This window comes from Salvelinus fontinalis, chromosome 5 (assembly GCF_029448725.1).
Source record: "Salvelinus fontinalis isolate EN_2023a chromosome 5, ASM2944872v1, whole genome shotgun sequence".
NCBI classification, from domain to species: domain Eukaryota; kingdom Metazoa; phylum Chordata; class Actinopteri; order Salmoniformes; family Salmonidae; genus Salvelinus; species Salvelinus fontinalis.
In genome coordinates this window covers 6,076,894-6,102,436 of record NC_074669.1, presented here as the reverse complement: position 1 = coordinate 6,102,436, position 25,543 = coordinate 6,076,894, and the positions used below count along the sequence as shown (strand labels likewise).

The 25,543-nt window shown below is 39.0% G+C and overlaps 16 non-coding genes across 16 annotated transcripts; all 16 read left to right on the top strand.

The window, feature by feature from the left end:
• Window positions 1-616: 616 nt before the first annotated feature.
• On the top strand, window positions 617-830 carry LOC129856274 (small nucleolar RNA U3). The gene has a single exon (XR_008759686.1). It is a non-coding gene; the product is annotated as a small nucleolar RNA U3 (small nucleolar RNA).
• A 799-nt stretch (window positions 831-1,629) lies between these two features.
• Window positions 1,630-1,845, top strand: LOC129856242 (small nucleolar RNA U3). Its single transcript, XR_008759657.1, has one exon. It is a non-coding gene; the product is annotated as a small nucleolar RNA U3 (small nucleolar RNA).
• Window positions 1,846-2,645: 800 nt separating this feature from the next.
• LOC129856308 (small nucleolar RNA U3) lies at window positions 2,646-2,861 on the top strand. Its single transcript, XR_008759718.1, has one exon. It is a non-coding gene; the product is annotated as a small nucleolar RNA U3 (small nucleolar RNA).
• An 801-nt stretch (window positions 2,862-3,662) lies between these two features.
• LOC129856384 (small nucleolar RNA U3) lies at window positions 3,663-3,878 on the top strand. Its single transcript, XR_008759786.1, has one exon. It is a non-coding gene; the product is annotated as a small nucleolar RNA U3 (small nucleolar RNA).
• Window positions 3,879-4,677: 799 nt separating this feature from the next.
• On the top strand, window positions 4,678-4,893 carry LOC129856241 (small nucleolar RNA U3). Its single transcript, XR_008759656.1, has one exon. It is a non-coding gene; the product is annotated as a small nucleolar RNA U3 (small nucleolar RNA).
• Window positions 4,894-5,693: 800 nt separating this feature from the next.
• Window positions 5,694-5,909, top strand: LOC129856307 (small nucleolar RNA U3). Its single transcript, XR_008759717.1, has one exon. It is a non-coding gene; the product is annotated as a small nucleolar RNA U3 (small nucleolar RNA).
• Window positions 5,910-6,710: 801 nt separating this feature from the next.
• LOC129856228 (small nucleolar RNA U3) lies at window positions 6,711-6,926 on the top strand. Its single transcript, XR_008759643.1, has one exon. It is a non-coding gene; the product is annotated as a small nucleolar RNA U3 (small nucleolar RNA).
• An 800-nt stretch (window positions 6,927-7,726) lies between these two features.
• On the top strand, window positions 7,727-7,942 carry LOC129856282 (small nucleolar RNA U3). Its single transcript, XR_008759693.1, has one exon. It is a non-coding gene; the product is annotated as a small nucleolar RNA U3 (small nucleolar RNA).
• A 799-nt stretch (window positions 7,943-8,741) lies between these two features.
• Window positions 8,742-8,957, top strand: LOC129856281 (small nucleolar RNA U3). The gene has a single exon (XR_008759692.1). It is a non-coding gene; the product is annotated as a small nucleolar RNA U3 (small nucleolar RNA).
• An 800-nt stretch (window positions 8,958-9,757) lies between these two features.
• Window positions 9,758-9,973, top strand: LOC129856303 (small nucleolar RNA U3). The gene has a single exon (XR_008759713.1). It is a non-coding gene; the product is annotated as a small nucleolar RNA U3 (small nucleolar RNA).
• An 800-nt stretch (window positions 9,974-10,773) lies between these two features.
• On the top strand, window positions 10,774-10,989 carry LOC129856348 (small nucleolar RNA U3). Its single transcript, XR_008759754.1, has one exon. It is a non-coding gene; the product is annotated as a small nucleolar RNA U3 (small nucleolar RNA).
• Window positions 10,990-11,788: 799 nt separating this feature from the next.
• Window positions 11,789-12,004, top strand: LOC129856226 (small nucleolar RNA U3). Its single transcript, XR_008759641.1, has one exon. It is a non-coding gene; the product is annotated as a small nucleolar RNA U3 (small nucleolar RNA).
• A 797-nt stretch (window positions 12,005-12,801) lies between these two features.
• On the top strand, window positions 12,802-13,017 carry LOC129856305 (small nucleolar RNA U3). Its single transcript, XR_008759715.1, has one exon. It is a non-coding gene; the product is annotated as a small nucleolar RNA U3 (small nucleolar RNA).
• Window positions 13,018-13,810: 793 nt separating this feature from the next.
• LOC129856246 (small nucleolar RNA U3) lies at window positions 13,811-14,026 on the top strand. The gene has a single exon (XR_008759660.1). It is a non-coding gene; the product is annotated as a small nucleolar RNA U3 (small nucleolar RNA).
• A 797-nt stretch (window positions 14,027-14,823) lies between these two features.
• On the top strand, window positions 14,824-15,039 carry LOC129856231 (small nucleolar RNA U3). Its single transcript, XR_008759646.1, has one exon. It is a non-coding gene; the product is annotated as a small nucleolar RNA U3 (small nucleolar RNA).
• Window positions 15,040-15,836: 797 nt separating this feature from the next.
• Window positions 15,837-16,052, top strand: LOC129856286 (small nucleolar RNA U3). The gene has a single exon (XR_008759696.1). It is a non-coding gene; the product is annotated as a small nucleolar RNA U3 (small nucleolar RNA).
• Window positions 16,053-25,543: the final 9,491 nt, after the last annotated feature.

Sequence of the window (25,543 nt, the reverse complement as noted above, 5' to 3'; positions counted from 1 at the left end):
TTTCAGGACAACCTTTGACCTTCCTTTGATCTTCTGCGTAGAAGAACCTTGTAACTTCTAACAACTCTTGTGTAGCTTGTGAGCATCATAGAGCAAAACATGTTACATGTGCATGTTTGATAGAGTCTCAGCTTTTCATAGATAGGTTTTAGTAGTTTGTAATTCAAACCATTCTGTTTTTACAGATGTTTTTGTAAAAAAAAGACCCGGCCTGGGCCCCTTCGGGATCCGTCTTCGTCTCACGAACACAGCTCTATCTCAGCTACCGTTAATCACACAGACGAACTCTTGGTACCACTGGATGCGGAAGACAAAGACAAATCTGATGGTACAACCCATACGTCTATAGCTAAAACACACAATAATTAAAAGGGGGTAGAATTCCACAAAAATAACCAGCTTTGAAATATGGATGGCTGTCCACCAACATTAGGTCATATTTTACCTGTTGGCAACCAGCATCGTTGACCATATTTCTCATTTGAGGAACCTCGCAATTCTCCATAATTAACATAATTTGATTGCAACAAATGTTGATGCTGAGAATGCAACACAAACCGGTGGTGCAAATGCTCTTTTCAAGATCCTTCACCTTGATCACAACAACTTCCACACCAAGACTATACTTTCAGGGATCATTTCTATAGTTCTTTACTTGAGAAATGTGTGTCTAAAGTGGAAGGTCTCGCTATCCATGATGATTTAAAGATATTCCCGTTCAGAGCATGAATCTGGTGGCTAGAAATGACTTTGCTCATTTTTCTTCCACCTTTGATGACTGTTCCTTGTTCTTCAATGAGCATGGATGAAGGGAATACGTTCTGAGTGGATGTTAACCATGTACAACAAAAACTACTGAAATGTCTTCAATGTTCTTATCGTTAACAAAATAAATCCTATAGAATCAGTCCTGAGACCCCAGCATAAATCTTCTTTTTAGTTTTCCGACTTTCATTTATCTCGAAGTCCAGCACTTATATTTAGCTTCACAATGAGGTGTTTCACCATTTTCCTTTCAGGACAACCTTTGACCTTCCTTTGATCTTCTGCGTAGAAGAACCTTGTAACTTCTAACAACTCTTGTGTAGCTTGTGAGCATCATAGAGCAAAACATGTTACATGTGCATGTTTGATAGAGTCTCAGCTTTTCATAGATAGGTTTTAGTAGTTTGTAATTCAAACCATTCTGTTTCTACAGATGTTTTTGTAAAAAAAAGACCCGGCCTGGGCCCCTTCGGGATCCGTCTTCGTCTCACGAACACAGCTCTATCTCAGCTACCGTTAATCACACAGACGAACTCTTGGTACCACTGGATGCGGAAGACAAAGACAAATCTGATGGTACAACCCATACGTCTATAGCTAAAACACACAATAATTAAAAGGGGGTAGAATTCCACAAAAATAACCAGCTTTGAAATATGGATGGCTGTCCACCAACATTAGGTCATATTTTACCTGTTGGCAACCAGCATCGTTGACCATATTTCTCATTTGAGGAACCTCGCAATTCTCCATAATTAACATAATTTGATTGCAACAACTGTTGATGCTGAGAATGCAACACAAACCGGTGGTGCGAATGCTCTTTTCAAGATGCTTCACCTTGATCACAACAACTTCCACACCAAGACTATACTTTCAGGGATTATTTCTATAGTTCTTTATTTGAGAAATGTGTGTCTAAAGTGGAAGGTCTCGCTATCCATGATGATGAATCAAGATATTCCCATTCAGAGCATGAATCTGGTGGCTAGAAATGACTTTGCTCATTTTTCTTCCACCTTTGATGACTGTTCCTTGTTCTTCAATGAACATGGATGAAGGGAATATGTTCTGAGTGGATGTTAACCATGTACTACAAAAACTGCTGAAATGTCTTCAATGTTCTTATCGTTAATAAAATAAATCCTATAGAATCAGTCCTGAGACCCCAGCATAAATCTTCTTTTTAGTTTTCTGACTTTCATTTATCTCCATGTCCAGCACTTATATTTAGCTTCACAATGAGGTTTTTCACCATTTTCCTTTCAGGACAACCTTTGACCTTCCTTTGATCTTCTGCATAGAAGAACCTTGTAACTTCTAACAACTCTTGTGTAGCTTGTGAGCATCATAGAGCAAAACATGTTACATGTGCATGTTCAATAGAGTCTCAGCTTTTCATAGATAGGTTTTCGTAGTTTGTAATTCAAACCATTCTGTTTCTACAGATGTTTTTGTAAAAAAAAAGACCCGGCCTGGGCCCCTTCGGGATCCGTCTTCGTCTCACGAACACAGCTCTATCTCAGCTACCGTTAATCACACAGACGAACTCTTGCTACCACTGAATGCGGAAGACAAAGACAAATCTGATGGTACAACCCATACGTCTATAGCTAAAACACACAATAATTAAAAGGGGGTAGAATTCCACAAAAATAACCAGCTTTGAAATATGAATGGCTGTCCACCAACATTAGGTCATATTTTACCTGTTGGCAACCAGCATCGTTGACCATATTTCTCATTTGAGGAACCTCGCAATTCTCCATAATTAACATAATTTGATTGCAACAACTGTTGATGCTGAGAATGCAACACAAACCGGTGGTGCAAATGCTCTTTTCAAGATGCTTCACCTTGATCACAACAACTTCCACACCAAGACTATACTTTTAAGAATTATTTCTATAGTTCTTTACTTGAGAAATGTGTGTCTAAAGTGGAAGGTCTCGCTATCCATGATGATGTTTCAAGATATTCCCATTCAGAGCATGAATCTGGTGGCTAGAAATGACTTTGCTCATTTTTCTTCCACCTTTGATGACTGTTCCTTGTTCTTCAATGAACATGGATGAAGGGAATATGTTCTGGTTGGATGTTAACCATGTACAACAAAAACTACTGAAATGTCTTCAATGTTCTTATCGTTAATAAAATATATCCTATAGAATCAGTCCTGAGACCCCAGCATAAATCTTCTTTTTAGTTTTCTGACTTTCATTTATCTCCATGTCCAGCACTTATATATAGCTTCACAATGAGGTGTTTCACCATTTCCCTTTCAGGACAAACTTTGACCTTTCCTTTGATCTTCTGCGTAGAAGACCCCTGTACCTTATAACAACTCTTGTGTAGCTTGTGAGCATCATAGAGCAAATCATAGAGCCAGTGCATGTTCGATAGAGTCTCAGCTTTTCATAGATAGGTTTTAGTAGTTTGTAATCCAAACCATTCTGTTTCTACAGATGTTTTTGTAAAAAAAATGACCCGGCCTGGGCCCCTTCGGGATCCGTCTTCGTCTCACGAACACAGCTCTATCTCAGCTACCGTTAATCACACAGACGAACTCTTGGTACCACTGGATGCGGAAGACAAAGACAAATCTGATGGTACAACCCCTACGTCTATAGCTAAAACACACAATAATTAAAAGGGGGTAGAATTCCACAAAAATAACCAGCTTTGAAATATGGATGGCTGTCCACCAACATTAGGTCATATTTTACCTGTTGGCAACCAGCATCGTTGACCATATTTCTCATTTGAGGAACCTCGCAATTCTCCATAATTAACATAATTTGATTGCAACAAATGTTGATGCTGAGAATGCAACACAAACCGGTGGTGCAAATGCTCTTTTCAAGATGCTTCACCTTGATCACAACAACTTCCACACCAAGACTATACTTTCAGGGATCATTTCTATAGTTCTTTACTTGAGAAATGTCTGTCTGAAGTGGCATGTCTCGCAATCCATGATGATGATTCAAGATATTCCTGTTCAGAGCATGAATCTGGTGGCTAGAAATGACTTTGCTCATTTTTCTTCCACCTTTGATGACTGTTCCTTGTTCTTAAATGAACTTGGATGAAGGGAATATGTTCTGAGTGGATGTTAACCATGTACAACAAAAACTACTGAAATGTCTTCAATGTTCTTATCGTTAATAAAATAAATCCTATAGAATCAGTCCTGAGACCCCAGCATAAATCTTCTTTTTAGTTTTCCGACTTTCATTTATCTCGATGTCCAGCACTTATATTTAGCTTCACAATGAGGTGTTTCACCATTTTCCTTTCAGGACAACCTTTGACCTTCCTTTGATCTTCTGCGTAGAAGAACCTTGTAACTTCTAACAACTCTTGTGTAGCTTGTGAGCATCATAGAGCAAAACATGTTACATGTGCATGTTTGATAGAGTCTCAGCTTTTCATAGATAGGTTTTAGTAGTTTGTAATTCAAACCATTCTGTTTCTACAGATGTTTTTGTAAAAAAAAGACCCGGCCTGGGCCCCTTCGGGATCCGTCTTCGTCTCACGAACACAGCTCTATCTCAGCTACCGTTAATCACACAGACGAACTCTTGGTACCACTGGATGCGGAAGACAAAGACAAATCTGATGGTACAACCCATACGTCTATAGCTAAAACACACAATAATTAAAAGGGGGTAGAATTCCACAAAAATAACCAGCTTTGAAATATGGATGGCTGTCCACCAACATTAGGTCATATTTTACCTGTTGGCAACCAGCATCGTTGACCATATTTCTCATTTGAGGAACCTCGCAATTCTCCATAATTAACATAATTTGATTGCAACAACTGTTGATGCTGAGAATGCAACACAAACCGGTGGTGCGAATGCTCTTTTCAAGATGCTTCACCTTGATCACAACAACTTCCACACCAAGACTATACTTTCAGGGATTATTTCTATAGTTCTTTATTTGAGAAATGTGTGTCTAAAGTGGAAGGTCTCGCTATCCATGATGATGAATCAAGATATTCCCATTCAGAGCATGAATCTGGTGGCTAGAAATGACTTTGCTCATTTTTCTTCCACCTTTGATGACTGTTCCTTGTTCTTCAATGAACATGGATGAAGGGAATATGTTCTGAGTGGATGTTAACCATGTACTACAAAAACTGCTGAAATGTCTTCAATGTTCTTATCGTTAATAAAATAAATCCTATAGAATCAGTCCTGAGACCCCAGCATAAATCTTCTTTTTAGTTTTCTGACTTTCATTTATCTCCATGTCCAGCACTTATATTTAGCTTCACAATGAGGTTTTTCACCATTTTCCTTTCAGGACAACCTTTGACCTTCCTTTGATCTTCTGCATAGAAGAACCTTGTAACTTCTAACAACTCTTGTGTAGCTTGTGAGCATCATAGAGCAAAACATGTTACATGTGCATGTTCGATAGAGTCTCAGCTTTTCATAGATAGGTTTTCGTAGTTTGTAATTCAAACCATTCTGTTTCTACAGATGTTTTTGTAAAAAAAAAGACCCGGCCTGGGCCCCTTCGGGATCCGTCTTCGTCTCACGAACACAGCTCTATCTCAGCTACCGTTAATCACACAGACGAACTCTTGGTACCACTGGATGCGGAAGACAAAGACAAATCTGATGGTACAACCCATACGTCTATAGCTAAAACACACAATAATTAAAAGGGGGTAGAATTCCACAAAAATAACCAGCTTTGAAATATGAATGGCTGTCCACCAACATTAGGTCATATTTTACCTGTTGGCAACCAGCATCGTTGACCATATTTCTCATTTGAGGAACCTCGCAATTCTCCATAATTAACATAATTTGATTGCAACAACTGTTGATGCTGAGAATGCAACACAAACCGGTGGTGCAAATGCTCTTTTCAAGATGCTTCACCTTGATCACAACAACTTCCACACCAAGACTATACTTTTAAGAATTATTTCTATAGTTCTTTACTTGAGAAATGTGTGTCTAAAGTGGAAGGTCTCGCTATCCATGATGATGTTTCAAGATATTCCCATTCAGAGCATGAATCTGGTGGCTAGAAATGACTTTGCTCATTTTTCTTCCACCTTTGATGACTGTTCCTTGTTCTTCAATGAACATGGATGAAGGGAATATGTTCTGGTTGGATGTTAACCATGTACAACAAAAACTACTGAAATGTCTTCAATGTTCTTATCGTTAATAAAATATATCCTATAGAATCAGTCCTGAGACCCCAGCATAAATCTTCTTTTTAGTTTTCTGACTTTCATTTATCTCCATGTCCAGCACTTATATATAGCTTCACAATGAGGTTTTTCACCATTTCCCTTTCAGGACAAACTTTGACCTTTCCTTTGATCTTCTGCGTAGAAGACCCCTGTACCTTATAACAACTCTTGTGTAGCTTGTGAGCATCATAGAGCAAATCATAGAGCCAGTGCATGTTCGATAGAGTCTCAGCTTTTCATAGATAGGTTTTAGTAGTTTGTAATCCAAACCATTCTGTTTCTACAGATGTTTTTGTAAAAAAAATGACCCGGCCTGGGCCCCTTCGGGATCCGTCTTCGTCTCACGAACACAGCTCTATCTCAGCTACCGTTAATCACACAGACGAACTCTTGGTACCACTGGATGCGGAAGACAAAGACAAATCTGATGGTACAACCCCTACGTCTATAGCTAAAACACACAATAATTAAAAGGGGGTAGAATTCCACAAAAATAACCAGCTTTGAAATATGGATGGCTGTCCACCAACATTAGGTCATATTTTACCTGTTGGCAACCAGCATCGTTGACCATATTTCTCATTTGAGGAACCTCGCAATTCTCCATAATTAACATAATTTGATTGCAACAAATGTTGATGCTGAGAATGCAACACAAACCGGTGGTGCAAATGCTCTTTTCAAGATGCTTCACCTTGATCACAACAACTTCCACACCAAGACTATACTTTCAGGGATCATTTCTATAGTTCTTTACTTGAGAAATGTCTGTCTGAAGTGGCATGTCTCGCAATCCATGATGATGATTCAAGATATTCCTGTTCAGAGCATGAATCTGGTGGCTAGAAATGACTATGCTCATTTTTCTTCCACCTTTGATGACTGTTCCTTGTTCTTAAATGAACTTGGATGAAGGGAATATGTTCTGAGTGGATGTTAACCATGTACAACAAAAACTACTGAAATGTCTTCAATGTTCTTATCGTTAATAAAATAAATCCTATAGAATCAGTCCTGAGACCCCAGCATAAATCTTCTTTTTAGTTTTCCGACTTTCATTTATCTCCATGTCCAGCACTTATATTTAGCTTCACAATGAGGTGTTTCACCATTTTCCTTTCAGGACAACCTTTGACTTTCCTTTGATCTTCTGCGTAGAAGAACCCTGTACCTTCTAACAACTCTTGTGTAGCTTGTGAGCATCATAGAGCAAAACATGTTACATGTGCATGTTCGATAGAGTCTCAGCTTTTCATAGATAGGTTTTAGTAGTTTGTAATTCAAACCATTCTGTTTCTACAGATGTTTTTGTAAAAAAAAAGACCCGGCCTGGGCCCCTTCGGGATCCGTCTTCGTCTCACGAACACAGCTCTATCTCAGCTACCGTTAATCACACAGACGAACTCTTGGTACCACTGGATGCGGAAGACAAAGACAAATCTGATGGTACAACCCATACGTCTATAGCTAAAACACACAATAATTAAAAGGGGGTAGAATTCCACAAAAATAACCGGCTTTGAAATATGAATGGCTGTCCACCAACATTAGGTCATATTTTACCTGTTGGCAACCAGCATCGTTGACCATATTTCTCATTTGAGGAACGTCACAATTCTCCATAATTAACATAATTTGATTGCAACAACAGTTGATGCTGAGAATGCAACACAAACCGGTGGTGCGAATGCTCTTTTCAAGATGCTTCACCTTGATCACAACAACTTCCACACCAAGACTATACTTTCAGGGATTATTTCTTTAGTTCTTTATTTGAGAAATGTGTGTCTAAAGTGGAAGGTCTCGCTATCCATGATGATGAATCAAGATATTCCCATTCAGAGCATGAATCTGGTGGCTAGAAATGACTTTGCTCATTTTTGTTCCACCTTTGATGACTGTTCCTTGTTCTTCAATGAACATGGATGAAGGGAATATGTTCTGAGTGGATGTTAACCATGTACAACAAAACCTACTGAAGTGTCTCCAATGTTCTTATCGTTAATAAAATAAATCCTTTTGAATCAGTCCTGAGACCCAAGCATAAATCTTCTTTTTAGTTTTCTGACTTTCATTTATCTCCATGTCCAGCACTTATATTTAGCTTCACAGTGAGGTGTTTCACCATTTTCCTTTCAGGACAACCTTTGACTTTCCTTTGATCTTCTGCGTAGAAGAACCCTGTACCTTCTAACAACTCTTGTGTAGCTTGTGAGCATCATAGAGCAAAACATGTTACATGTGCATGTTCGATAGAGTCTCAGCTTTTCATAGATAGGTTTTAGTAGTTTGTAATTCAAACCATTCTGTTTCTACAGATGTTTTTGTAAAAAAAAGACCCGGCCTGGGCCCCTTCGGGATCCGTCTTCGTCTCACGAACACAGCTCTATCTCAGCTACCGTTAATCACACAGACTAACTCTTGGTACCACTGGATGCGGAAGACAAAGACAAATCTGATGGTACAACCCATACGTCTATAGCTAAAACACACAATAATTAAAAGGGGGTAGAATTCCACAAAAATAAACAGCTTTGAAATATGAATGGCTGTCCACCAACATTAGGTCATATTTTACCTGTTGGCAACCAGCATCGTTGACCATATTTCTCATTTGAGGAACCTCGCAATTCTCCATAATTAACATAATTTGTTTGCAACAACTGTTGATGCTGAGAATGCAACACAAACCGGTGGTGCAAATGCTCTTTTCAAGAAACTTCACCTTGATCACAACAACTTCCACACCAAGACTATACTTTCAGGGATAATTTCTTTAGTTCTTTACTTGAGAAATGTGTGTCTAAAGTGGAAGGTCTCGCTATCCATGATGATGATTCAAGATATTCCCATTCAGAGTATGAATCTGGTGGCTAGAAATGACTTTGCTCATTTTTCTTCCACCTTTGATGACTGTTCCTTGTTCTTCAATGAACATGGATGAAGGGAATATGTTCTGAGTGGATGTTAACCATGTACTACAAAAACTGCTGAAATGTCTTCAATGTTCTTATCGTTAATAAAATAAATCCTATAGAATCAGTCCTGAGACCCCAGCATAAATCTTCTTTTTAGTTTTCTGACTTTCATTTATCTCCATGTCCAGCACTTATATTTAGCTTCACAATGAGGTTTTTCACCATTTTCCTTTCAGGACAACCTTTGACCTTCCTTTGATCTTCTGCATAGAAGAACCTTGTAACTTCTAACAACTCTTGTGTAGCTTGTGAGCATCATAGAGCAAAAAATGTTACATGTGCATGTTCAATAGAGTCTCAGCTTTTCATAGATAGGTTTTCGTAGTTTGTAATTCAAACCATTCTGTTTCTACAGATGTTTTTGTAAAAAAAAAGACCCGGCCTGGGCCCCTTCGGGATCCGTCTTCGTCTCACGAACACAGCTCTATCTCAGCTACCGTTAATCACACAGACGAACTCTTGCTACCACTGAATGCGGAAGACAAAGACAAATCTGATGGTACAACCCATACGTCTATAGCTAAAACACACAATAATTAAAAGGGGGTAGAATTCCACAAAAATAACCAGCTTTGAAATATGAATGGCTGTCCACCAACATTAGGTCATATTTTACCTGTTGGCAACCAGCATCGTTGACCATATTTCTCATTTGAGGAACCTCGCAATTCTCCATAATTAACATAATTTGATTGCAACAACTGTTGATGCTGAGAATGCAACACAAACCGGTGGTGCAAATGCTCTTTTCAAGATGCTTCACCTTGATCACAACAACTTCCACACCAAGACTATACTTTCAAGAATTATTTCTATAGTTCTTTACTTGAGAAATGTCTGTCTAAAGTGGAAGGTCTCGCTATCCATGATGATGTTTCAAGATATTCCCATTCAGAGCATGAATCTGGTGGCTAGAAATGACTTTGCTCATTTTTCTTCCACCTTTGATGACTGTTCCTTGTTCTTCAATGAACATGGATGAAGGGAATATGTTCTGGTTGGATGTTAACCATGTACAACAAAAACTACTGAAATGTCTTCAATGTTCTTATCGTTAATAAAATATATCCTATAGAATCAGTCCTGAGACCCCAGCATAAATCTTCTTTTTAGTTTTCTGACTTTCATTTATCTCCATGTCCAGCACTTATATATAGCTTCACAATGAGGTGTTTCACCATTTCCCTTTCAGGACAAACTTTGACCTTTCCTTTGATCTTCTGCGTAGAAGACCCCTGTACCTTATAACAACTCTTGTGTAGCTTGTGAGAATCATAGAGCAAAACATGTTACATGTGCATGTTCGATAGAGTCTCAGCTTTTCATAGATAGGTTTTAGTAGTTTGTAATTCAAACCATTCTGTTTCTACAGATGTTTTTGTAAAATAAAGACCCGGCCTGGGCCCCTTCGGGATCCGTCTTCGTCTCACGAACACAGCTCTATCTCAGCTACCGTTAATCACACAGACGAACTCTTGGTACCACTGGATGCGGAAGACAAAGACAAATCTGATGGTACAACCCATACGTCTATAGCTAAAACACACAATAATTAAAAGGGGGTAGAATTCCACAAAAATAACCAGCTTTGAAATATGGATGGCTGTCCACCAGCATTAGGTCATATTTTACCTGTTGGCAACCAGCATCGTTGACCATATTTCTCATTTGAGGAACCTCGCAATTCTCCATAATTAACATAATTTGATTGCAACAACTGTTGATGCTGAGAATGCAACACAAACCGGTGGTGCAAATGCTCTTTTCAAGACGCTGCACCTTGATCACAACAACTTCCACACCAAGACTATACTTTCAGGGATCATTTCTATAGTTCTTTACTTGAGAAATGTGTGTCTAAAGTGGAAGGTCTCGCTATCCATGATGATGATTCAAGATATTCCCATTCAGAGCATGAATCTGGTGGCTAGAAATGACTTTGCTCATTTTTCTTCCACCTTTGATGACTGTTCCTTGTTCTTCAATGAACATGGATGAAGGGAATATGTTCTGAGTGGATGTTAACCATGTACAACAAAAACTACTGAAATGTCTTCAATGTTATTATCGTTAATAAAATAAATCCTATAGAATCAGTCCTGAGACCCCAGCATAAATCTTCTTTTTAGTTTACCGATTTTCCTTTATCTCCATGTCTAGCACTTATATTTAGCTTCACAATGAGGTGTTTCACCATTTTCCTTTCAGGACAACCTTTGACCTTCCTTTGATCTTCTGCGTAGAAGACCCCTGTACCTTATAACAACTCTTGTGTAGCTTGTGAGAATCATAGAGCAAAACATGTTACATGTGCATGTTCGATAGAGTCTCAGCTTTTCATAGATAGGTTTTAGTAGTTTGTAATTCAAACCATTCTGTTTCTACAGATGTTTTTGTAAAAAAAAGACCCGGCCTGGGCCCCTTCGGGATCCGTCTTCGTCTCACGAACACAGCTCTATCTCAGCTACCGTTAATCACACAGACGAACTCTTGGTACCACTGGATGCGGAAGACAAAGACAAATCTGATGGTACAACCCATACGTCTATAGCTAAAACACAGAATAATTAAAAGGGGGTAGAATTCCACAAAAATAACCAGCTTTGAAAAATGGATGGCTGTCCACCAGCATTAGGTCATATTTTACCTGTTGGCAACCAGCATCGTTGACCATATTTCTCATTTGAGGAACCTCGCAATTCTCCATAATTAACATAATTTGATTGCAACAACTGTTGATGCTGAGAATGCAACACAAACCGGTGGTGCAAATGCTCTTTTCAAGACGCTTCACCTTGATCACAACAACTACCACACCAAGACTATACTTTCAGGGATCTTTTCTATAGTTCTTTACTTGAGAAATGTGTGTCTAAAGTGGAAGGTCTTGCTATCCATGATGATGTTTCAAGATATTCCCATTCAGAGCATGAATCTGGTGGCAAGAAATGACTTTGCTCATTTTTCTTCCACCTTTGATGACTGTTCCTTGTTCTTCAATGAACATGGATGAAGGGAATATGTTCTGAGTGGATGTTAACCTTGTACAACAAAAACTACTGAAATGTCTTCAATGTTCTTATCGTTAATCAAATAAATCCTATAGAATCAGTCCTGAGACCCCAGCATAAATCTTCTTTTTAGTTTTCAGACTTTCATTTATCTCCATGTCCAGCACTTATATATAGCTTCACAATGAGGTTTCACCATTTTCCTTTCAGGACAACCTTTGACCTTCCTTTGATCTTCTGCGTAGAAGACCCCTGTACCTTATAACAACTCTTGTGTAGCTTGTGAGCATCATAGAGCAAAACATGTTACATGTGCATGTTCGATAGAGTCTCAGCTTTTCATAGATAGGTTTTAGTAGTTTGTAATTCAAACCATTCTGTTTCTACAGATGTTTTTGTAAAATAAAGACCCGGCCTGGGCCCCTTCGGGATCCGTCTTCGTCTCACGAACACAGCTCTATCTCAGCTACCGTTAATCACACAGACGAACTCTTGGTACCACTGGATGCGGAAGACAAAGACAAATCTGATGGTACAACCCATACGTCTATAGCTAAAACACACAATAATTAAAAGGGGGTAGAATTCCACAAAAATAACCAGCTTTGAAATATGGATGGCTGTCCACCAGCATTAGGTCATATTTTACCTGTTGGCAACCAGCATCGTTGACCATATTTCTCATTTGAGGAACCTCGCAATTCTCCATAATTAACATAATTTGATTGCAACAACTGTTGATGCTGAGAATGCAACACAAACCGGTGGTGCAAATGCTCTTTTCGAGACGCTTCACCTTGATCACAACAACTTCCACACCAAGACTATACTTTCAGGGATCATTTCTATAGTTCTTTACTTGAGAAATGTCTGTCTAAAGTGGAAGGTCTCGCTATCCATGATGATGATTCAAGATATTCCCGTTCAGAGCATGAATCTGGTGGCTAGAAATGACTTTGCTCATTTTTCTTCCACCTTTGATGACTGTTCCTTGTTCTTCAATGAACATGGATGAAGGGAATATGTTCTGAGTGGATGTTAACCAGGTACAATAAAAACTTCTGAAATGTCTTCAATGTTATTGTCGTTAATAAAATAAATCCTATAGAATCAGTCCTGAGACCCCAGCATAAATCTTCTTTTTAGTTTTCCGACTTTCATTTATCTCCATGTCCAGCACTTATATTTAGCTTCACAATGAGGTGTTTCACCATTTTCCTTTCAGGACAACCTTTGACCTTCCTTTGATCTTCTGCATAGAAGACCCCTGTACCTTATAACAACTCTTGTGTAGCTTGTGAGAATCATAGAGCAAAACATGTTACATGTGCATGTTCGATAGAGTCTCAGCTTTTCATAGATAGGTTTTAGTAGTTTGTAATTCAAACCATTCTGTTTCTACAGATGTTTTTGTAAAAAAAAGACCCGGCCTGGGCCCCTTCGGGATCCGTCTTCGTCTCACGAACACAGCTCTATCTCAGCTACCGTTAATCACACAGACGAACTCTTGGTACCACTGGATGCGGAAGACAAATCTGATGGTACAACCCATACGTCTATAGCTAAAACACACAATAATTAAAAGGGGGTAGAATTCCACAAAAATAACCAGCTTTGAAATATGAATGGCTGTCCACCAACATTAGATCATATTTTACCTGTTGGCAACCAGCATCGTTGACCATATTTCTCATTTGAGGAACCTCGCAATTCTCCATATTTAACATAATTTGATTGCAACAACTGTTGATGCTGAGAATGCAACACAAACCGGTGGTGCAAATGCTCTTTTCAAGATCCTTCACCTTGATCACAACAACTTCCACACCAAGACTATACTTTCAGGGATGATTTCTATAGTTTTTTACTTGAGAAATGACTGTCTGAAGTGGAAGGTCTCGCTATCCATGATGATGATTCAAGATATTCCCGTTCAGAGCATGAGTCTGGTGGCTAGGAATGACTTTGCTCATTTTTCTTCCACCTTTGATGACTGTTCCTTGTTCTTCAATGAACATGGATGAAGGGAATATGTTCTGAGTGGATGTTAACCATGTACAAAAAAAACTACTGAAATGTCTCAAATGTTTTTAAAGTAAAAAAATAAATCCAATAGAATCAGTCCTGAGACCCAGCATTAATCTTCTTTTTAGTTTTCCGACTTTCATTTATCTCCATGTCCAGCACTTATATTTAGCTTCACAATGAGGTGTTTCACCATTTTCCTTTCAGGACAACCTTTGACCTTCCTTTGATCTTCTGCATAGAAGAACCTTGTAACTTCTAACAACTCTTGTGTAGCTTGTGAGCATCATAGAGCAAAACATGTTACATGTGCATGTTTAATAGAGTCTCAGCTTTTCATAGATAGGTTTTAGTAGTTTGTAATTCAAACCATTCTGTTTCTACAGATGTTTTTGTAAAAAAAAGACCCGGCCTGGGCCCCTTCGGGATCCGTCTTCGTCTCACGAACACAGCTCTATCTCAGCTACCGTTAATCACACAGACGAACTCTTGGTACCACTGGATGCGGAAGACAAAGACAAATCTGATGGTACAACCCATACGTCTATAGCTAAAACACACAATAATTAAAAGGGGGTAGAATTCCACAAAAATAACCAGCTTTGAAATATGGATGGCTGTCCACCAACATTAGGTCATATTTTACCTGTTGGCAACCAGCATCGTTGACCATATTTCTCATTTGAGGAACCTCGCAATTCTCCATAATTAACATAATTTGATTGCAACAACTGTTGATGCTGAGAATGCAACACAAACCGGTGGTACAAATGCTCTTTTCAAGATCCTTCACCTTGATCACAACAACTTCCACACCAAGATTATACTTTCAGGGATCATTTCTATAGTTCTTTACTTGAGAAATGTGTGTCTAAAGTGGAAGGTCTCGCTATCCATGATGATGATTCAAGATATTCCTATTCAGAGCATGAATCTGGTGGCTAGAAATGACTTTGCTCATTTTTCTTCCACCTTTGATGACTGTTCCTTGTTCTTCAATGAACATGGACGAAGGGAATATGTTCTGAGTGGATATTAACCATGTACAACAAAAACTACTGAAGTGTCTCCAATGTTCTTATCGTTAATAAAATAAATCCTATAGAAGCAGTCCTGAGACCTAGTATAAATCTTCTTTTTAGTTTTCCGACTTTCATTTATCTCCATGTCCAGCACTTATATTTAGCTTCACAATGAGGTGTTTCACCATTTTCCTTTCAGGACAACCTTTGACTTTCCTTTGATCTTCTGCGAAGAAGAACCTTGTAACTTCTAACAACTCTTGTGTAGCTTGTGAGCATCATAGAGCAAAACATGTTACATGTGCATGTTCGATAGAGTCTCAGCTTTTCATAGATAGGTTTTAGTAGTTTGTAATTCAAACCATTCTGTTTCTACAGATGTTTTTGTAAAAAAAGACCCGGCCTGGGTCCCTTCGGGATCCGTCTTCGTCTCACGAACACAGCTCTATCTCAGCTACCGTTAATCACACAGACGAACTCTTGGTACCACTGGATGCGGAAGACAAAGACAAATCTGATGGTACAACCCATACGTCTATAGCTAAAACACACAATGTTTAAAAGGGGGTAGAATTTCACAAAAATAACCAGCTTTGAAATATGCATGGCTGTCCACCAACATTAGGTCATATTTTACCTGTTGGCAACCAGCATCGTTGACCATATTTCTCATTTGAGGAACCTACCAATTCTCCATAATTAACATAATTTGATTGCAACAACTGTTGATGCTGAGAATGCAACACAAACCGGTGGTGCAAATGCTCTTTTCAAGATGCTCCACCTTGATCACAACAACTTCTACACGAAGACTATACTTTCAGGGATCATTTCTATAGTTCTTTACTTGAGAAATGTGTGTCTAAAGTGGAAGGTCTAGCTATCCATGATAATGATTCAAGATATTCTCATTCAGAGCATGAATCTGGTGGCTAGAAATGACTTTGCTCATGATTCTTTCACCTTCGATGACTGTTCCTTGTTCTTCAATGAACATGGATGAAGGGAATATGTACTGAGTGGATGTTAAACATGTACAACAAAACCTACTGAAATGTCTCCCAAATTCTTATCGTTAATAAAATAAATCCTATAGAATCAGTCGTGAGACCCCAGCATAAATCTTCTTTTTAGTTTTCTGACTTTCATTTATCTCATGTCCGGCCCTGAAATGTGGCTTCACGATGAGGTGTTTTACCATTTTCCTTTCAGGACAACCTTTGACCTTCCTTTGATCTTCTACGTAGAAGAACCCTGTACCTTCTAACAACTCTTGTGTAGCTTGTGAGCATCATAGAGCAAAACATGTTACATGTGCATGTTCGATAGAGTCTCAGCTTTTCAACGCTAGCTTTTAATGGTAGGTCTCGCTATCCATGATGACGATTCAAGATATTCCCGTTCAGACCCTTTATCTGGTGGCTAGAAATGACTCTGGTGTCATTTAGTAGTGGTTTCTTTGCAGAAAATCGACCATGAAGACCTGATTCACGCAGCCTCCTCTGAACAGTTGATGTTGAGAGTTGAGATGTGTCTGTTACTTAACCTTTTTGAAGCATTTATTTGCGCTGCAATTTCTGAGGCTGGTAACTCTAATGAACTTATCCTCTGCAGCAGAGGTAACTCTGGGTCTTCCTTTCCTATTGCGGGCCTCATGAGAGCCAGTTTCATTATAGCGCTTGGTTTTTGCGACTGCACTTGAAGACACTTTCAAAGTTCTTGAAATTTTCCTGATTGACTGACCTTCATGTAAAGTAATGATGGACTGTCGTTTCTCTTTGCTTATTTGAGCTGTTCTTGCCATAATATGGACAGTCTTTTACCAAATAGGGCTCTCTTCTGTATACCACCCCTACCTTGTCACAACACAACTGATTGGCTCAAACGCATTATGAAGGAAAGAAATTCCACAAATGTACTTCTAACAAGGCACATATGTTAATTGTAATGCATTTCAATGCAATCTTATGAAGCTGGTTGAGAGAATGCCAAGAGTGTGCAAAGCTGTCATCAAGTCAAAGGGTGGCTACTATTAAATATATTTTGATTTGTTTAACACTTTTTTGGTTATTACATGATTCCATATGTGTTATTTAAAGGTTTGATGTCTTCACTCTTGTTCTATAATGTAGAAAATCGTTAAAATAAAGAAAAGCCTTTTAATGAGTAGGTGTGTCCAAACTTTTGACTGGTACTGGTACAAAACTTTTGACTGGTACTGGTACAAAATGCAACTAAAATATTTTCAACAACTTTGGCCAACTTACTCGTGAACACATTGACTTGCCTTAGATTTACACTGCCTTGTTCAACAGAAGAATTCTGTGATGGGTTACTGTGGAGCACTTTGTGACAACTGCTTATGTACAAAGGTCTTTATAAATACATTTGATTGATTGAGTGATTGATTGATTAAGTAAATAGAATTTGTTATGCACAATACAACCTATTGAAATAAGCAATAGCATTTCTTTCTAAATGTCTTTCATCTCCACATTGTAGAAACGAAGTGCACGCAATTTGGTTTCAAATCACTTTTATTTTGTGGAAAGTGTGCAGACTGGCCATGCATCTCCTTCGGCACGTTCACCGCTTCTTATCACCTGTTTAAATTACATCCACAGTACATAATAGAGCACTTAACGTGCCGTTGTCATAACCACAGAAAATGAACTGCCTATTTTAAATTCTGAACATGTTGCAGTGAATGTTGTCTGAAAAAGTCTGACTAACTCCGAATCATAATAAATCTTAAATTACGTCAAGACTAGGGCTATTTCTAAAAAAAATGATATCTATATAAATAAATAAATATATTTCTGAGACATTGCTTGACTTCAGATTACTAACTTCTGGACTATTTAGTCCTTGACTAATTAGATGAACTATGTGGCAGGTTGTTAAGACCTGAGGTTGCTTCGGTAGAATGGGATGGACCACAAAATGATTCAAATGTTCTATGCATGAGTGTTCTGTGCATGAGTGTTCTGTGCATGAGTGTTCTGTGTATGAGTGTTCTACGCATGAGTTTTCTACTCATCAGTGTTCTATGCATGAGCACAGATTGGCAATCAAAACCAATGTTTTTATTTGCAGTGAATAAAAAATGAGACCATCACAGCATGCTTCAGCAACCGAAAGCCAATCATCAGTTGGGTATCCCAAACAATTTATGGTTTAGCTCGGATTTAATCCCACTGGATTTGGATAATGAACCATTGAAAGGTAATTTCAGATTGAGACGAAATATGCAGCGTTTATTGTTTATGTGGTCTCTGCGAATTCGTGAACATTGCCTTAAAAAATCTATTGCAGACAAAACATGATCGGATTAAATCCCAGCCTTACAATTACTTTTGCTGAGCAGTAATGAGTTTAAGTTTGTGCTGAATCCTAAAATAGGCCTATCATTGACATCTGGTTCTAAAAACTGGTATTGGAAATAGCTAGAATTAACATTCCTTGAATACTGCGAGAATGTCTAGGTGGGTAAAATAGTTGGGGTCAGACTAAACCATTATCCCTCTGGCTCATAACCATTTCCTGACTCAGTGGCAATGAACTTCTAGTCAGAGCTTTGTCACATGTAACACAGAAGTTACCAGTTACAAGGCAGAAACAGAGCTCTGTCACATGTAACACAGAAGTTACCAGTTACAAGGCAGAACCAGAGCTCCGTCACATGTAACACAGAAGTTACCATTTACAAGGCAGAAACAGAGCTCTGTCACATGTAACACAGAAGTTACCAGTTACAAGGCAGAAACAGAGCTCTGTCACATGTAACACAGAAGTTACCATTTACAAGGCAGAAACAGAGCTCTGTCACATGTAACACAGAAGTTTCCAGTTACAAGGCAGAAACAGTACAATTTGTTTTTTTTGTGTGAAAACTGACGACAATGAGTGGCCTGTAACAAAAGTGTTACTTATTTGGGTGTCAATATGAATGTCACTCTCATACTGTATATGGGGCGTTCCACGAAATTAGTGCTTTTTGCATCCCTTTGATATTTTAAGAGAAATTGTGCACCAATATGTCATTTTAAAAGCCTGCTATATTAAATTAAGTGCCCTTTACACATAGACACATAGAGAAGTCAATAAATCAGATTTTCAATATGAATAGACTTACTAAAGTGCCAAAATTCAGCATTTTGACATGTCCCTCTGTTAACCCACTTAACCCCCCAAAATATGTAATTGTAAAGTCCTAGTTATTATGTAGCTTTGACAAAGTCATTTCTGAAGATTTTAAGGTCAACCCTGTTACATAAACAGAACTCTCATTTTAATATGTTGAAATTATTACTTATTTCAACTTATTTCTTTTATTTCAAAAGAAACATTGAATATCTAATAGTTAAATAGTGGTTGAGCTGGTTCTACCATTTTTGGTCATTTTCTGTGTTTTGTGGTGGAAAATTGAGAGGGTTGAGCATAACATGTCAACCCTGTTACCCATAGATAGACGGGCTAGAAATGTTTCAACAATTGAATTGTTAAGCTTGCATTCTATTGCCACTCCCTGCTGCACACATAAGATGTTACCATTGCTGTATTAATATTCCTCCCTGAATCCACGTGTTTGACATGGGAGAGGGGACCACTCACTTTATGATCAAACTTCATCAATGTAGCAGCAACAATGATTTTTGGTCATCCTACTTTGATCTGGTTTACTCCAAATATCATCTAATTTGATTAAAAACATGATTTTGACTGTACGGGACCATTTGACATTCGTGTTTTTTATGAAGTTGAACATGTGCTCCTTATGACAGAATGTAAACATTATGATGAACAAAAAGATGAATGCAACACGCAAAAATTTCATTGATTCATGAGTTACATGTCATATGAAGAAATGAGTCAATTGAAATAAATCATTAGGTCCTAATCTATGGATTTCACATAACTGGAAATACACATACATTTGAAGTCGGAAGTTTACATACACCTTGGCCAAATACATTTAAACCCAGTTTTTCACAATTCCTGACATTTAACCTAGTAAAAATTCCCTGTCTTAGGTCAGTTAGGATCACCACTTTATTTTAAGAATGTGAAATGTCGGAATAATAGTAGAGTGATTTATTTCAGCTTTTATTTCTTTCATCACATTCCCAGCGGGTCAGAAGTTTACATACACTCAATTAGTATTTGGTAGCATTGCCTTTAAATTGTTTAACTTGGGTCAAACATTTCGGGTAGACTTCCGCACACTTCCCACCATAAGTTGGTTGAATTCTGGCCCATTCCTCCTGACAGAGCTGGTGTAACTGAGTCAGGTTTGCAGGCCTCCTTGCTCAAACACGCTTTTTCAGTTCTGCCGACAAATTTTCTATAGGATTGAGGTCAGGGCTTTGTGATGGCCACTCCAATACCTTGACTTTGTTGTCCTTAAGCCATTTTGCCACAACTTTAGAAGTATGCTTGGGGTCATTGTCCATTTGAATGACCCATTTGCGACCAAGCTTTCACTTCCTGACTGATGTCTTGAGATGTTGCTTCAATATATCCACATAATTTTTCTGCCTCATGATGCCATTTATTTTGAGAAGTGCACCAGTCCCTCCTGCAGCAAAGCACCCCCACAACATGATGCTGCCACCCCCGTGCTTCACGGTTGGGATGGTGTTCTTCGGCTTGCAAGCTTCCCCCTTTTTCCTCCAAACATAACGATGGTCATTATGGCCAAACAGTTCTATTTTTGTTTCATCAGACCAGAGGACATTTCTCCAAAAAGTATGATCTTTGTCCCCATGTGCAGTTGCAAACCGTATTCTGGCTTTTTTACACCTCCAATTGGCTCATTTTCCAAGCTGTTTAAGGGCACAGTCAACTTAGTGTATGTACATTTCTGACCCACTCGAATTGTAATACAGTGAGTTATAAGTGAAATAATCTGTCTGTAAACAATTGCTGGAAAAAATGACTTGTGTCATGCAAAAGTAGATGTCCCAAACGACTTGCCAAAACTATAGTTTGTTAACAAGAAATTTGTGGAGTGGTTGAAAAATGAGTTTTAATGACTCCAACCTAAATGTATTTAAACTTCCGACTTCAGCTGTATGCATCTATTGATCACATAAGCTGTACCTTTAACAAAATGGGCCTCAGGAGCATGTCATGGTAATTTTATGCATTCAAATTGTCATTGATAAAATGCGATTGTGTTCGTTGTCTGTAGTTTATGACTGCCCATATCATAACCCCACAGCCAGTATGGAGCACTCTGTTCACAACGTTGACATCAGCAAACCGCTTACCCACACAACGCCATACACGTGGTCTGCGGTTGTGAGGCCGGTTGGACATACTTCCAAATTCTCTAAAATTACGTTGGAGGTGGCGTATGGTAGAAAAATGTACATTCACTGGCAACAGCTCTGGTTGACGTTCCTGGAGTTAGCATACCAATTGCATGCTCCCTCAAAACTTCAAACATCTGTGGCATTGTGTTGTGTGACAAAACTGCCCATTTTAGAGTGACCTTTAGTTTTCCCCAACGCAAGGTGCACCTGTGTAATGATCATGCCATTGTTACGTTCCCAAGCAAGAATGGGGAACTAACAAAGAGTCACTGACAACAACCAAAAGAAACAGGTGGGGTTTTAGGGGGTGTATGTTGACTAGCAACTACAACTGGAACCTAAAAGACACTCATCATGAACACCCAATACAATTGCCAAAGAAGAAGCAAACAAAAGAAAAACCCACACCAAACTTAAAGACAGGAAGAAAACCAAATCTGACAAATAAATAATAAATGTTTTTCTAGAAATCAAATAGGGCGCGCCAACTAAAGGCATTGACACTCCCCATCTCTCAAGACATCTGGATCACTGGGCCAGCCATTCCTAAATAGCACCTGGGCCAGCACAGCTGAAAAACCTTTCCTCTAACGAGACGGCAACCAGCACAGGTGTAACACATACTGACTAACGAGGTGACACCCTATGTGCTAATGAGCTAAATGTGCCAAAGTCCAACCTCAAAACATAAATGGAAAAACCAAAGCCTGTAACTCTGCTTCTTGATATGCCACTCCTGTCAGGTGAATGGATCATATTGACAAAGGAGAAAATCTCAATAACAGGAATGTAAAGAAAGTTGTTCACAAAATTTGAGAGAAATAAGATTTTTTTGCATTTGGAACGTTTCTGGGTTTCTGTTATTTCAGCTCATGAAACATGGGACCAACACTTCACATGTTGCGTTTATATTTTTTGTTCACCAAAGAATTCAACAAATAACAGATGGTTGTCATGTGAAATCCATAGATTAGGGCCTAATGAATTTATTTCAATTGACTGATTTCCTTAAATTAACTGTAGAATCGTTGAATGTTGTTGCATGTTGCGTTTCTTTCTGTTCTGTAATAGCTTTGCTACATTACATGGGCTTCATGAGCCTGACATGGTTCACCAGGCACAGTCTGTTGGATAGGATGGGTACAATAAAAGTTGTCACATAGACAAGCCCCTCCCACATTGACTGGCAATAAGGTATAAGTCCCTCCCACCCACCCCTATAAAGCCTCTCACGTTGACAGTGTACACTCAGACAAATAGGTAACTACAGCCTTAGATAAAGCACCCACCCAGGAGTAACTGGAGAGATCTATACAACTGGCAGCCTCCCAGTGAACCTCCCAGTAAAGTGAATTGTTTTGAGGTAAGTGAAATCTGCCATTTGAATTTGAGAATGTATATTTTCTTTCTGACTTGTATCAGATCATTTTGGTTTTCTCTGAAGTCAAGGCAGGAATGTAGGGAGTGCTATCTTTGTTTTCTGTCTGCAGCAGTGCAATTTTCTTATTATATTGTTATTACAGAAGAAGACTGAAGGAGATGACTCGTCACTCTCATCCATGTATAATGTATGATATTCCTGAGCACAGAGAAATGAGCCAATACTCAGAACTGTTTTTGTCCAGATATTATATTGGGCAAATTAATGACCAGGGGCTGAAGAGGGTCAGAGTTCACATAACCTGCTTTTTGGACACTCCAGGTATACTTTTGGAGCCAGGAGATAAGGATATTACCTTACTCACAAGTAGAAGAGACTATCTAAATATAAATCACATTTTTTTCATTCCATTCTTATTCACAGGCTCCAGCCAATATGAAAGTGCCTCTTCAAACCATCATCTGCGGGTGTGTTCTAGCCACAGTTCTACCTCTGGTGAAAGACACAGTTCTACCTCTGGTGAAAGGCACAGTTCTACCTCTGGTGAAAGGCACAGTTCTACCTCTGGTGAAAGGCACCAAAGTTGACCTCAACTCCAACATGAAAAAGAGGTAAACTGATTGACGAACGGTGGCCACCATCTAATTCTATAGAGTGTACAGGATTATTGGATAGGAGATGTGCGTTCTGTCTTTGATGTGTCTAGGGGGAAGTATGTTATTTCTCCATTAACCATGCCTTCTCTTCTGTGGTAGATTTAGAGTCTGGTTACAGAGAGCAGATTTCCAAAGCAGCTCTGCAGTGGACTCAGGGATTCTCAGTGGACCAGGGCAGAGAGAGGAGACAGACCCCTCAGTATTTCATTCCAGGTATTATTTCAATAATGGTCACCCTGGTGTTTAAAAAATTTTTTTTTTACTAATATAAAAAGGTCACATTTGAATGGTTTTTGGTCAAGTTCATTTCAGTCAATCTTCAGAAATCTCCTCTCTTCTCTTCTCTTGATCTTTTTCTCTTTCAGGTCCAAAAGATCCAGTGTGACCTCAGTGAAAAGACCAGGCTGTTCTCTGGGAACATGCAGCCTGCAAGACCTGGTCCATCGGCTACACATCCTCAACAACAAGTTAAAGGTCAACAGAGCCCCAGAGGACAAAATCAGCTCACAGGGTTACGGTCGCCGCCGCAGGTCGCCACAGTCACTCCCACAGCGCTACGCAACGCTAAGTCTCCAAGCAGGCAGAGTGAGACTGGACTGCAGCAGAGAGAGCAGCCAAGGACTCCACCTACAGGCCATCCCTCTCAGACAAACTTGAGATGGGCAGAGAACAGAAAGAGGAGTGTCGATCTAGCAAATGTCAAGCACCTTTTTTTATGTATTGGGCTGGCTGAGATATTACTGCGTCAAGCACTTGTTTTATGTTTCGGGCTGGCTGAGATATTACTGCGTCAAGCACTTGTTTTATGTTTCGGGCTGGCTGAGATATTACTGCGTCAAGCACTTGTTTTATGTTTTGGTCTGGTTGAGATATTACTGCTGTCCTATTCCTTAGCATTCCTTTCCTGCGTGGGTAAAAGGATGGACAAGGTCAATGGAGCAGGAAACAAATTTCACGCCACTGGATGGAAGACAGAGGGGAACAAGAAGGGGTGTGGGGGGGGGGGTCTACAAAGAGTGAGGTGTGTGTGTTTGTGCATATTTGTGTTGCAGTGACTTCTGCATTCTCAGAGCTGTGGATTTTGACACGCTTCTGTCTCTTTCCCAGCTCAGGAGACTTTCTCTCACCCCTGTGGCGGCATAGAAAGAGTGGCTTGGTTGAACACTGTTGCCCCAAACCACACCCCTGGACTAGGGCTGGGACTAGAGTTTAACCCCTAGACTAGATTGGGTCTGGGACTAGCGCTTAACCCCGAGACTAGACTGGGCCTGGGACTAGAAGTTATTCCCTAGACCAGACTGGGGCTGGGACTAGAGCTTAACCCCTAGACTAGACTGGGGCTGGGACTAGAGCTTAACCCTTGGACTAGGGCTGGGACAGGAGCCTAGCAGGAGAAAAGGAGGACATATAACATGCTCTTGACTGACTCATTTCACATATACCACCAATATCAGTTCAAAACAAATATCAATGGTGGTGAGAGAGACACTGTAACTGAAATATTTGGTCAATTTATTATGTATTGATCTACTAGAACTTCAGTTTATGTATATAGAGATAAGTGCAATGTATATACACAGAAAATTGTTAACAAGTGTTGATTTTTCAGTGTAACATTTCTAGTGTTAATTCAGGTGTTAAAGTCACTCTGTAAGTGTTAACTTAATAACCAGTGTTAAAACAAAACCACACCCATCATTATCATATTTCCCAGCATGCTCTATCTCAAGTAGATTTTTAGAATTGTTTGTTCCAATATCTATGTTTTTGTATGTACATTGATTGATTTAATTAATCTTATGCTACTCAAATATAAATAATATACATATGCGGAAACTAATCAAATCTGTTAATTGGACTTTTTTTTACCCATTACTGAAATGGTGGTTCCAGTTAATATGGTTTACGTCAGCAATTTTAAACTAGATTTGCCCAAGGGGCTGTAGATGGTCTTCAACGGGTTCACTAAAAATTGGTTGTATACTAAATAAAGCAAAAAAATTAATATCCCTTTTCAGGACCCTGTTTTTCAAAGGTAATTTGTAAAAATCCAATTAACTTCACAGATCTTCATTGTGAAGGGTTTAAACACTGTTTCCCATGCTCGTTCAATGAACCACAAACAATTAATGAACATGCACCTATGGAAGGGTCGTTAAGA